Below are 12,135 nucleotides of genomic sequence, written 5' to 3' on the forward strand. Positions count from 1 at the left end.
CAACTAGACCCGCTGGGCCAACTGATTCTGGTCTAGATCCAGCAACTAGTTGACTCTCTACGTAAGAAAAACGTAGATATGAGGAAGGAATTCCGGGAAGCAACACGTGTACTTGCTTCTCATGGGTCATACAAGCGACCCAAAGTGTCTGACCTACCACCATGCTCCGAAACCAATCCCTGGAGGTATGCAGAGTTCATGCCCATGATGAATGGGAAACTCTACATTTCGGAGAAGATGGGGGCCATCCCCCTGGACGACATTCAATTCTGCCCAAACCTTTCGGCTTACCCGGAATATTTCATCCAACTGAAGAGTGAGCCAGCGTCTAAGGAAGAGACGGAAACTAAGGAAGTCATGGTTTTCGACCACGACAAGGCACAGGCTCTCTTGATGAGTAGCCTGAAGAAGGAAGGATATACCAACTCTAAAGTTTCTGCATTGAGTAAGAAGCACACTACCTTCCTTGCTCCTTCATCCAGAGCTTTCCCCTTCTCGCCAAAAGCTCTCCACAGTGTGCTTAAGGCAGTTGATGCAGGCAAACCATGTTCTACGCTAGAGGAGTGTAGGCCATTGTCTCTTGCCTTGCCCACGGACAAGAAGGATTGGAAAGAGGTCCACTTAACCTTCTCAGTATTGAAGCTCGACGCAAACATCGCAGGACAGTAGTTCAGTGAGAACCTCCCGAAGCTGTCGGACTTTCTTCTGAGAGAGAAAAGGAGACAAAGGAGAGACTAGGTGCCTCTCTGTCCCTCCAGAACTGCAGAGAGATGTGTGCAGGTATTGCAAGCACCCCAGACACGTATACAGTCATAGCCAAGATACACATGGCTATCCTTGTTAAGGACTTGTATACTTTTGTGAAGGCCAGGAGGGCCTGCAGAGAGTTTGTGTTTGCCAATGCAATGGTCAAACACGAGCCCAGGAAGTTGATCACTTCCTGTATCTGGGGCAAGGACCTCTTCCCAAAGGAAGTAGTCCAAGAGGTAGTCACCAAAGCCACCACGGAGAATAGGAATCTTTTTCAAAAGTGGGGCATCTCTGCCAAGAGAAAATCTTCCCCTGATGCTGTTCCCCAACCTAGGAGGAAGACAAAGAAGCCAAGACTGCCCTCTCGACATGTGCAACATCCCACAGTAACCATTACCACGGTGCCACAAATGGTTGCTCAGCCACAAACCACTTTCCAGGTGGTGCCTCAACACCTAGTAGCCCAGTAGCCAGCCTTTAACCCATGTTTTGAGAGGCACACCACCACCGTTCGCCCAAAAGGTAGAGGAGCTAGACGGGGCTCCTCAAGAAATCCTTCACGAGGTAGGGGAGGACGTGGTCAGGGTGGCAAACCCTCCGTACCATCCAAGCAATGAGATGCTCCAGGTAGGAGGAACACTCCTCCACTTTCAGGATCGTTGGACCTTCGATCCCTAGGCTCACAGCCTAATCAACAATGGACTAAGATGGAAATGGAACAGATCTCCGCCTTCATTTCCTCAATTCTTCCAACACTCCACCCCCTTACTGCAAGAATATACCTTAGAACTCTTAAACAAAATGGTTGTAAGGAAAGCAAAGTCCATCAAATTCCAGGGAATGCTTTTTTGTGTTCCCAAGAAGGACTCGAAAAAACTCAGAGTAATTCTAGACTTTTCTCCACTCAACAAGTTCATCGAGAACAACAAGTTCCGGATGCTAACCCTACAACATTTAAGGACTCTTTTACCGAAAGGGGAGTACACAGTCTCAATAGACCTGGCAGATGCTTATTGGCACCTTCTAGTGAACCGCCCCCTCTCCTCCTACCTAGGATTCAAGCTATATAAGACCAAGTATGTCTTCAGAGCCATGCCCTTTCGACTAAACATAGCCCCAAAGATTTTCACGAAACATGCGGGCGCAGTCGTACAAAAGCTACGCTTACAAGGCGTTTAGGTAGCTGCATACCAGGACGACTGGCTGGTGTGGGCATCATCCAAGATTGCTTGTCTGCCGGCAGCCACAAAAGTGATCCAGTTCCTGGAACATCTGGGCTTCAAGATCAACTACAAGAAGTCTCGCCTCTCTCCAGCTCAAGAGTTCCAATGGCTGGGAATCCATTTAAAGTTGCAGTCACACCGCCTCTCCATTCCACCAAAGAAGAGGAGAGAGATCGCGGGTTCTGTCAAGAGGCTACTGAAATCCAACAGGATTTCAAGATACCAACAGGAAAAGGTTCTGGGCTCTCTCCAGTTTGCAGCAGTAACAGACCCAGTGCTTAGAGCACAGCTGAAAGATGCCTCAGGAGTGTGGAGAAGATACGCATTAATCACTAGAAGAGATCAACAGAGACCGACACCGAACTTACTGCGATCGCTTCTGAGGCCGTGGTCGAAGGTCAAAAGCCTAGCAAGGACTATTTCCTTACAACCACCTCAACCATCAGTAGTCATCCACACGGATGCCTCCACGGAAGGATGGGGAGGTCATTCACATCAAAGGAAAGCTCAAGGGACCTGGTCATCCCTGTTCAAGACCTTTCACATCAACATTCTAGAGGACATGGAAGTCCTCCTGACGTTGAAGAAGCTATCCCCTCACAAATCAGCCCACATCAAGCTGGTCTTGGACAGCGAAGTAATACTGAGATGTCTGAACCGACAAGGCTCAAGATCACCCTACATGAACCACGTGATGTGTGCCATCTTTCGCTTGACAAGAAAAAAAAGATGGCACTTATCAGCAGTTCACAAACAAGGGTTCCACAATGTGACGGCGGACGCTCTATCCAGGCGAAAGCCGATAGAGTCAGAATGGTCCCTAGATGCAGACTCATTCTCCTTCATCTTGGAAAACGTCCCAGAACTGCAGATCAACCTCTTCGCAACGAGCGACAACAAGAAACTTCCTCGATATGTAGCCCCATACGAGGACCCTCAGGCAGAGGCGATGGACACCATGTCCCTTGATTAGAACAGATAGACTCACATCTATCTGTTCCCACGAACAAATCTCCTGCAGAAGGTCCTCAACAAGCTGAGATCCTTCAAGGGGACAGCAGCAGTGGTGGCCCCCAAGTGGCCCAAGAGCAATATGTTCCCTCTGGTTATAGAACTGAGAAAGAGGCTGTTTCCTCTAGCGAATTCAGTTCTATCCCAACTGGTTCAGAAGTCGACTGTCTTCGCTTCATCACTGAGAATCCAAAACCTTCATCTCATGATTTTCTCGTCTTAGCAGTCAAGAAAAGATTAGATATCTCGAAAGACAGTATCGACTTTATAGAAGAATACAAGTCAAAATCAACCAGAAAACAATATGAATCATCTAGGAAGAAGTGGGTCTCTTTTGTTAAAGCAAAAAAGCCCATGGAAATCTCGATAGACTTCTGCCTGTCCTTCATCCACCTTCACGAACAAAGCTTGGCTTCTACCACGATAACAACGTGTAAGTCAGCTTTGACTAGACCTCTTCTATAAGTGTTCCAGGTGGAACTGTCGAACGAAATCTTCAAGAAGATTCCGAAGGCATGCGTTACACTTAAACCAACAGCCCCTCCGAAGCCCATTTCATGGTCTTTGGACAAAGCCTTGCACTATGCTTTGAACTTGAACAATGAATATTGCTTCCTAAAGGATCTAACACAAAAAGTGATAATTTTGTTTGCTATAGGCATAGGAGCTAGAGTTAGTGAAATAGTAGCCCTATCAAGAGACGAGGGCCATATTCAGTTCACAAAAGAGGGAGAACTGAATATTTTTCCTGATCCCAATTTTCTTGCCAAAAACGAGATACCCACCAATAGGTGAGGTCCTTGGAGAATCTGCCCTCTGAAGGAAGATGTCTTTCAATGTCCAGTAGAGTGACTAAAGGTCTATCTTTGAAGAACTTCAGACTTCAAGGGAGGACAGCTCTTCATAGGCGAAACCTCAGGATCAAACTTATCCCTGAAACAACTGAGGGTGAAGCTCACTTACTCTATTTGCAGAGCGGATCCTAACATTACACCCGCAAGTCTTGATCCGAGAAAAATTGCTTCCTCGCTGAACTTTTTTCAGTATATGGACTATGATAGACTCCGCTCATACACAGGTTGAAAATCGTCTATAGTCTTTTATAAACATTATGCGAAGCAAGTGCATGAAATCAAACACTTTTTGGTAGCGGCAGTTAGTGTTATAAAACCTGTCGTCTAGTTCTGTGATGAACAGTGAACTGTTTGGGACTTTACAGTTATGGGTGAAAAGGTGTTAACACCTTTGAGTGTAATACATTTTATCAAGGGTCCCCCTGGTGCCCCTGAGACTGCTCTATATAGGTGTAGAATCTAACCAATAACACCAGTGCCGTGTGTACATTTGTACGCAGTGTTTAAACTCATCCAACATCTGCAGTGAAATTATCTTAATAATTTTGCGATATTTTGAGTGGCATCATTAATACACATTTCTTCCATTACAGGTGATAAATATATATGTACCTTTAGAATCCTTGTTATGGTGTATATGATTCTATTTTAATACATTCGTTGTTGTATTTATGTTGTCTATATAAATGAATATAAAAATGTATTTACGTATTATTCCCCTCGTAAGTAGCGGAATAAAACTAGCCATAGTCTTTTAATAATTTTTTCTTAAAATAAAGTAAAATACTTGAAACTGCTTCTACGTGTGAACCTTATTATGAAAAGTTAATTCCATTTGTTCCTTTGTATGCACACCTTCTCGCTTCTATAGTCAGAGTTGACAGTTTCCCTGCAGGGGCAGGAAGCCCTAAGCTCGTTCAAAGCTCAGCGGATATGACGAATAATGGTAGCGTCATATGTTTATGTGGTCTGGGTGACCATATAGAAGATGACTCAAGGTTAAGGCACTTATACAAACCCACAGATATAGTACTTTCATGTAATTCTCTGGTAAACTTCCATCAGGGCGACATGGCTGAGCACAAAAAATAGATTTTGAAGCAGAGCGAAAAATCCATTTTTGGGTGAGATAGCCCTGTCGTTCTGATGGACCTGCCCTAATTTTTTAGAAAAGGGGCATACATATGTAACAAATCCCCAACTGAAACTGCTCTATCTCTAGCCATTCATGCTTTATTGCAACAAGAAATGATTTACCATGTGTGGCCCTGTAGTAGTACGGGAAGGGGATCCACAGGGTAATCTTGTTGACGGCTCCCCTTCATTTTTGCTACTCTTCCCCCTCAGAGCAAAAACTTTATTCGGGGTGAATATTGCCATGTTTCGTATCAAGAAATATGTTCCTGATATTATGCAATATCCTTAAGAATTTTCTTTAGGATACTTGCGCCAGGAGTTAGAATTCTGGAGACCTAGCATCAATTCTCTGGGAGTATCACTGTAGCTATATATCCCTTAGAAAGCTGCCTAAGGGATCCTACCATCAAGATGACATGGCTATCTCACCCAAAAATAAATGTTTAGCTTTGCTTTAAAATCCATTTTATACAGTCTTATAAAGCTGGTTTAGTGTAGAGTGAATATTTTATTCACATATTTCATTTGTGTATTTAATAGGTGAATAGCTAGTTTGTAAGGTGAATTCCTCTCATGTAGGTTTAAGTAATTGTATGTAAATTGTATAAGACTTTCATCGTTTATTTCATTGAATTTTCCATTCAAGTCAGTGTATGTATAATTGCATTATTTTTAAGAATTTATTTTTATTTCATATATTTTGTTACAAAGTCTTATACACTCTCGATTAAGTTTGCTGTATGAACCATAAAAGGTATGAACGAGGGCTTATATAATTCTTTCTATGTTCTACGAGGTACTGCGTAATGTTTTTGAGAGGTTACGCAGTTCTTATATATTCCTGTGTGTTTAGAATGTTCTTGGAAAACCTCAGTGTTAGCTTTACCCCTTTTTTACTGTTCGAAGATGGATATGGGCCTAGATAGCTGAGAGAGAGAGAGCTGATTCTCTTGTATATTACAGTGAAGGAGAATTTGATCAAGTTGAAAATTAGGACAGAAGAGAGTGAAAAAGCCAGAGAAGAAGCACTACATGCAAGAGATATGGAAGCAAGACGGGAATAAAGAGAGCGAGAGAAGAAGCACGATATGGCAGGGAAATAGAAGTAAGACGAGAATAAATAGAGATAGAAGAAGCAGGATGAGGAGAAAGAGAGAGAGAAGAAACAAGATGAGCAGAGAGAGAGAGAGAGAGAGAGAGAGAGAGAGAGAGAGAGAGAGAGAGAGAGAGAGGCAACATTGATTGAACAACATGCGAGGGAGTTGTAGTTGTTGAATGTTCGTGCAAAGTGAGCCGCACCGACAGAGATAACCCCTGCTTTGCACGATCCCATGTTTAATGTGACGGACGCCTAGAGATTAATGCAAAGTTTACAGTTGAAGCTCCTGATGAATTCTTCGATCATTTTGAAACGGTCATATCAACGATGGAGTGGCCAGAAGATAAATAGTCAGTGTTATGGCAAAGTGTTCTCATTAGGAAAGGGAGCAGTGCTTATCTTTCCTTATCTCAGGACCAAAGGTGGGAGTATTAAGAAGTAAAGAGAAGCGTGCTACAAGTGTATCAGATGACCCCTGAATATTATAATGAAAAATTCCGAAGTTTATGGGACGATGAAAAAAATTACTTTCCTGGATAACGCTTGTGAGGTATGACGATGTTTTAAGAGATGAATAGAGGCTGTTAACGTAATTGAGATGCCGGATTTAGAAGAATTTATAATACTAGAAAAATATTTATGAGGAATTACTGAACATATTCGAATATAATTGAGAGAGAGAGAGGAAGGTGAAAAAACTTGATAAAGCCATTTCGCTGAGTGAAGATCATAATTTTATCAGTCGTAAACCCTCCTCTGGTTTGAAGTTTCAACCAAGTGTTAAGTATTGGCCGAACCACTGGCACTGTTCTAAAGCAGAATAAGATAGTGCCACAGTAACAATAGTAGAGTCGTCCCCCTTCAAGTATCGATAAAGACGTGCAGTAGGTTAAAATTGTCTGTTATAAGTGTGGCAAGAGAGGCTTTATCAGTAAGGAATGTTGGTCGAACTAACCGAGGGCAATCGCCCAAGTGATTAATGATAAGCCAACTTAACAAAATGCGAAGACAATGGGTAAAATAAACCAGCTAACATTTACACGACGAACAGGGCAAACCCAAATAGCATGGATGACTTTAAACCTTACATTTATGAAGGTATATTAGCATCAATTGATGGGAGTGAGCAAACCCTAGTCAAAATATTGCGCGACACTGGTTGTAACCATAGCGTGGTGACACGAAATGTACACCCGTTGTTGGAACAGTCTCTCATAGGAGACTTGATTATTTTAACAGGAATAAGTGAGGAGGTTACCCCTATTTGTCGTTTAAAACTGTCATGTGACCTGGTGACCGGGAATTTTTATTTTACATTAAAGGATTTTTTGACTGTTGGAGGAGTAAGCGTCCTGCTGGGTAATGAAGTGTGTGGAGTGCCACTTGTGCCTTGTCCCATTGTAATGGAAAAACCATTGAAGTATATTCCTATGACTGAACTCTAAAAGGACTACCCGTATCTATTTCCTAGCTGTGTGACGACTAAGAACTAGGAATATGACGAAGAAAGTGCATGCTAGAGAGGAAAAAGAAACCGAAGGAGTAATTAACTCGAAGGATTTGTTTTCGGAAGGAGAGTATTCCCTTGGTGGTACGCAAGAAGGAACTCCCGAGAGAGCCCTAGAGAAGGGGAACAACAGACGAGTGGACAAGAAGACAAAGAAGAAATAGACCTGGAAGAAATAGAACACTCAACGTTAGCAGTAGGACCTAGTGAATACAAAAAGGCTGATGGGATTGCAAAGGAAGGATGCAACGTTAACAGAGTTATTGTACTGTGTGGTGGATGAGAAGGAGGCACAGCAGTCTCCCACCTATTATCATCTTAAAGACCGTTTGCTCATGAGAAAGCATAGACCTGCCGATAACCCTGGGAATGCCGAATGTGGGATATACTGCCACATATTGATTCCCGCACTGTTGAGAAGCCAGTTGATTGCCATAGCGCACAAGACGGGACAAATAGTAATAAGGAAGATGACAGAGAAGATTATGAAACACTTTTTTCTGGACTAGAATACATATATACACGAGCCACTTTTTCCATGCATGTCATGTTTGTTAGATGGCTGGAAAGCCAAATAAGTACATTAAGAAAGCTCCCTTACACCCAACTGAAGTGCGAGGAAAACCCTTCAGCAAGGGACAGTTACCAAGGACAAAAAAAGGTCACGAATATATATTAACCTTGATGATTTCAGTGATGAGATACCCAGAAGCCATACCCATCAGGAACATCAGTGCCAGAATAATCGCAGTGAAGTTACTAGACATATTTACTAAGTTTGGTATTCCGGAAATCGTTCAAAGTGACCGAGGAACAAATTTCATATCAAAATTGTTTCAGGACGTAGTGAAACTGTTGGATGTGAAATAACAACTATCAACTGCTTATCATCCGGAGACCCAAGGTGCATTAGAGAGGTTTCATCAAACTCTGAAGTGTATGTTAACGAAGTGATCCAGCGAAACCGGGATTGAATGGGACATTGGACTGTCGTCAATGTAGTCGGCCTGGAATTGTTTTTGGATGAGAAGTACGATGACCAATTAAAATGTTAGCATAAAAATGGAAGGATTGAGAGGAAGCAGAAGGAGAATATGTCAAAAATTTGAGGAAAAAGGTTAGCGAGATAAGGAAATTTTCTCTAGAAAACCAGAAAACGAGACAAAAATAATTTAAGAGAAGGTTTGATATGAAAAGTAAGGACAGACAGTTTACGGTTTGATAACAGTTTCTCGTTTTCTTGCCGATAAGGAGATTCCCTCTCACTCACAGGTTCCAAAGACCATTCAAGATTTTGGAGAAGATCAGTGACCTGATATACGTTCTAGAAACTCTGGAAGAAGGAAAAATTAAAGGAAAGTACAAGTTAACCTACTGAAACCATACTAAAGGGAAAACGAAGCTCCACATGTGTTTATGGCGAAAATCATTCCATCCATGGAAGACGACGAAGGATATGAGGAAGGGCCGGTGAGCAAAGTGAACAAATCGTCCTTCATTCAGGACTTGGAAGAGAGATAAACTCATTTGAACCAGGAGCAAGAGGAATTAAGCCAATCATTTAGAAGTTTTCCTAAAACTGTCTCGAACGTCCCATACTGAACTAACCTAATCATGAATTACACATTAAAAGAACCGAAAGACCATTCAAAGAGCGCGCATATCAACAGGGGCCGTATCACCGAGAAGTGGAATATTTTTTTATAAAACGAGATGGCCGAACAAAGTTATAGCCCTTAAATTTTTCTATGCTCGCTCGTGAAAATAATACAGACGGGTCTTTCAGGATGTGAACGGACTACCGCATATGCCATTGCTGCTCATCGACCAACTATTCGACAATACTGGACAAATGAGGTTTGTCTCCAAGACCGACTTAATAAAAAACAGTTATCAAATTCCTTAGGACGAAAACGCAAAATTGTTATCAGGTATTATAACCCCGTTTTGGATTATATCAAAACACCATCATGCCATTTTGTCGAATGAACGGCCCCGCAACTTTTCAACATGTAATAGATAACTTTTTAGGATCGATTGGATGGCCATGCATATATCTCGAGAATATTGTGAAATATTCATCGATCTAGGAAGAACATCTCCAAATCCTGAAGGTATTTCAAATGCGAGGAGCACACCTGACGATTAACCTGGAGAAGAGAGAATTTTGAAAGGCAACAGTTCGGTACTTGGGATTTGAATTAGGAAGAGGACGAATCACCCCGGTAGCTCCTAACGTCAAAGGAATAAGCAAAGTCTCAACCCCTCACAACAAGGAAGCAATTACAAAATTTTAGGGATGGCAGGATTCTACCAACGTTTTTGTCTGAGCTTTTCAGCTGTAGTCTTTCCCTGACGGATTTGATTAGCACCAAGAACAAAGTTTTTTGGATCAACGAGTGTCGGGAATCGTTCAACAGAATATAGCCCATATTAACCTCAAAACTGATACTGCAAGCACCTGATTTCAACAAGAAATTCCTTATCCAAGTGAATGCGTTGGATAATGGAATTGGAGCAGTCATATTGCAAGAAGACTAGGAAGGAATTCTTCACTTTTTTTCTTTATGTTTTTGAAACAGAAGAAACATAAACTAGCCTACTCAACAGTTGAAAAGGAACTCCTGGCGCTGATCGCAGCGATACGAAGATCCTAATTTCATGTTTTTAGTAAATTAACCGGAAGTCACTAAGGAAGCTATTGTCTCTTTAGGACTACAATTAGCACCAACCTGTTTCGAAGAAGTCTATTTGCATGGTTCCTTGTGACTTCCCCCGATAGAATTATGGCAAAAGTCAAGTGTTTTGTCTACATAGTTTGTCAACATATAGAAAACAGAATGGAATGTTCCTAAGAAAATGGAAACTATGTTATTTATGCTATGAATAATCAACCTTTTCCTTTACTGATAAAGCGTTCGCAAAACTAATTCTAATATCACCCTTAATAAGTTAAAAAACTTATTCTACTGAAAACAGGAGCAGTTTATGTATACCTGTATATTGATATGTTAAACTCCTAGAATCAATGACTTAGAAGGATATTTACTATGAAATTTACTGTCAAATTTATTGAAGATCTTTTTCCTTCCCTTGATATTTAATCAATTCTAATAAAAGTCTTTCTCGAAAACTTTTCTCGATGACAATTCTACTCTCCATGAGTTGCTCTCTCATCTCAGTCACCACCATAAGGTCGTTCTCACCTCTAGAGGTATAAGTGATCCTATAAATGAAGATTTAAGGAGCCTCTTCAAATGAACGAGTACAACCATGTTCACCATTGCCTTATCAAACACGCATTCTGACCAGGATTATCATTTCGTAATTATTGAGTCTATGAAAAAGTTTATGGAACATTAACATTTTTATAATTCCAATAAATTAGATGTGTTTCAATTGTATTTCATCTGCCATAGTATTGCAATAATAATTGGATGATTATATACTAGATAAAAAGAATAAACATTGAATATGACTTGTCTAGATTAACAGTAAATCAAATACTGAAGCAGGCAATCCAGGCTGTGAAATAACTTATCTCTTAGAATATGACATAGTCCGATATTAGAAAATACTAACGTAATGTATATAGAAGTCTATGTCGAGAAGGTATAGATGAAAATACATTACAGAAGGTCCTTGTTATTTATTATTCTTTGAAGTCATATTTTAAATGACTTTTTTGTTGGGGGGGGGGGTGTTGTCAAGATGGTTGTGAAATATTTAAATACTGATCTAAGTTACAATTGCTAGGAAGTAGCTTATATTATTTATATGCTAAAAAAGACAATTGTATAATTCCAAATATTATGATAATATTAGGACCAATAATGAATGTGTGTATATTTATATCTTATTTTATTATGGAATAGTATCATACTTTAGATTTTCTAATATAAAATTTCTTTGCCACTTTAGAAATATATTAATATATAATATCAAAGGATAAAATAAATACAGATATCTTATGATTAAGTTTTAATTAATTTAATTAGTATTTTCCTGGTAGTCTAATTTTCACAATCTGTAAATTGAACCTTCGAGGAAAATTTTGTAGTTAAACTTTTTTTTTATTATATTTATTGAGTATATGTATATAGATATCGTATTTTTGTTATAAGTACATTTATTATTATTTTTATGATTATTATTATGATTATTATTACTTTTTCAATTATTTTTATTATTACTATTATTATTATTATTATTATTATTATTATTATTATTATTATTATTATTATTATTATTATTATTATTATTATTATTATTATTATTATTCCTTGCAGATGATTGAAATAACTTTGGTATATATTTACTTATTTAGGAAAACGAGAAAAATACTTTTCTCGTCCTCCTATGTAAAAGGTTTTGTTTAAACAATCCCAAGTAATAGAGAGAACGTCTGATACTTCATTAAAGTCGTTATATTGCATATACGCAAGCAATCACTTATTCGCTAGCGCCTATAGGTAATTAAAGAATTTAATATTATATTACTGTACCCTTAGTAGTTAAAAAAAGGATATATCAGTCATTATATTTCTGGCGTAG

Source organism: Palaemon carinicauda, chromosome 23 (genome assembly GCF_036898095.1).
Source record: "Palaemon carinicauda isolate YSFRI2023 chromosome 23, ASM3689809v2, whole genome shotgun sequence".
NCBI lineage: Eukaryota > Metazoa > Arthropoda > Malacostraca > Decapoda > Palaemonidae > Palaemon > Palaemon carinicauda.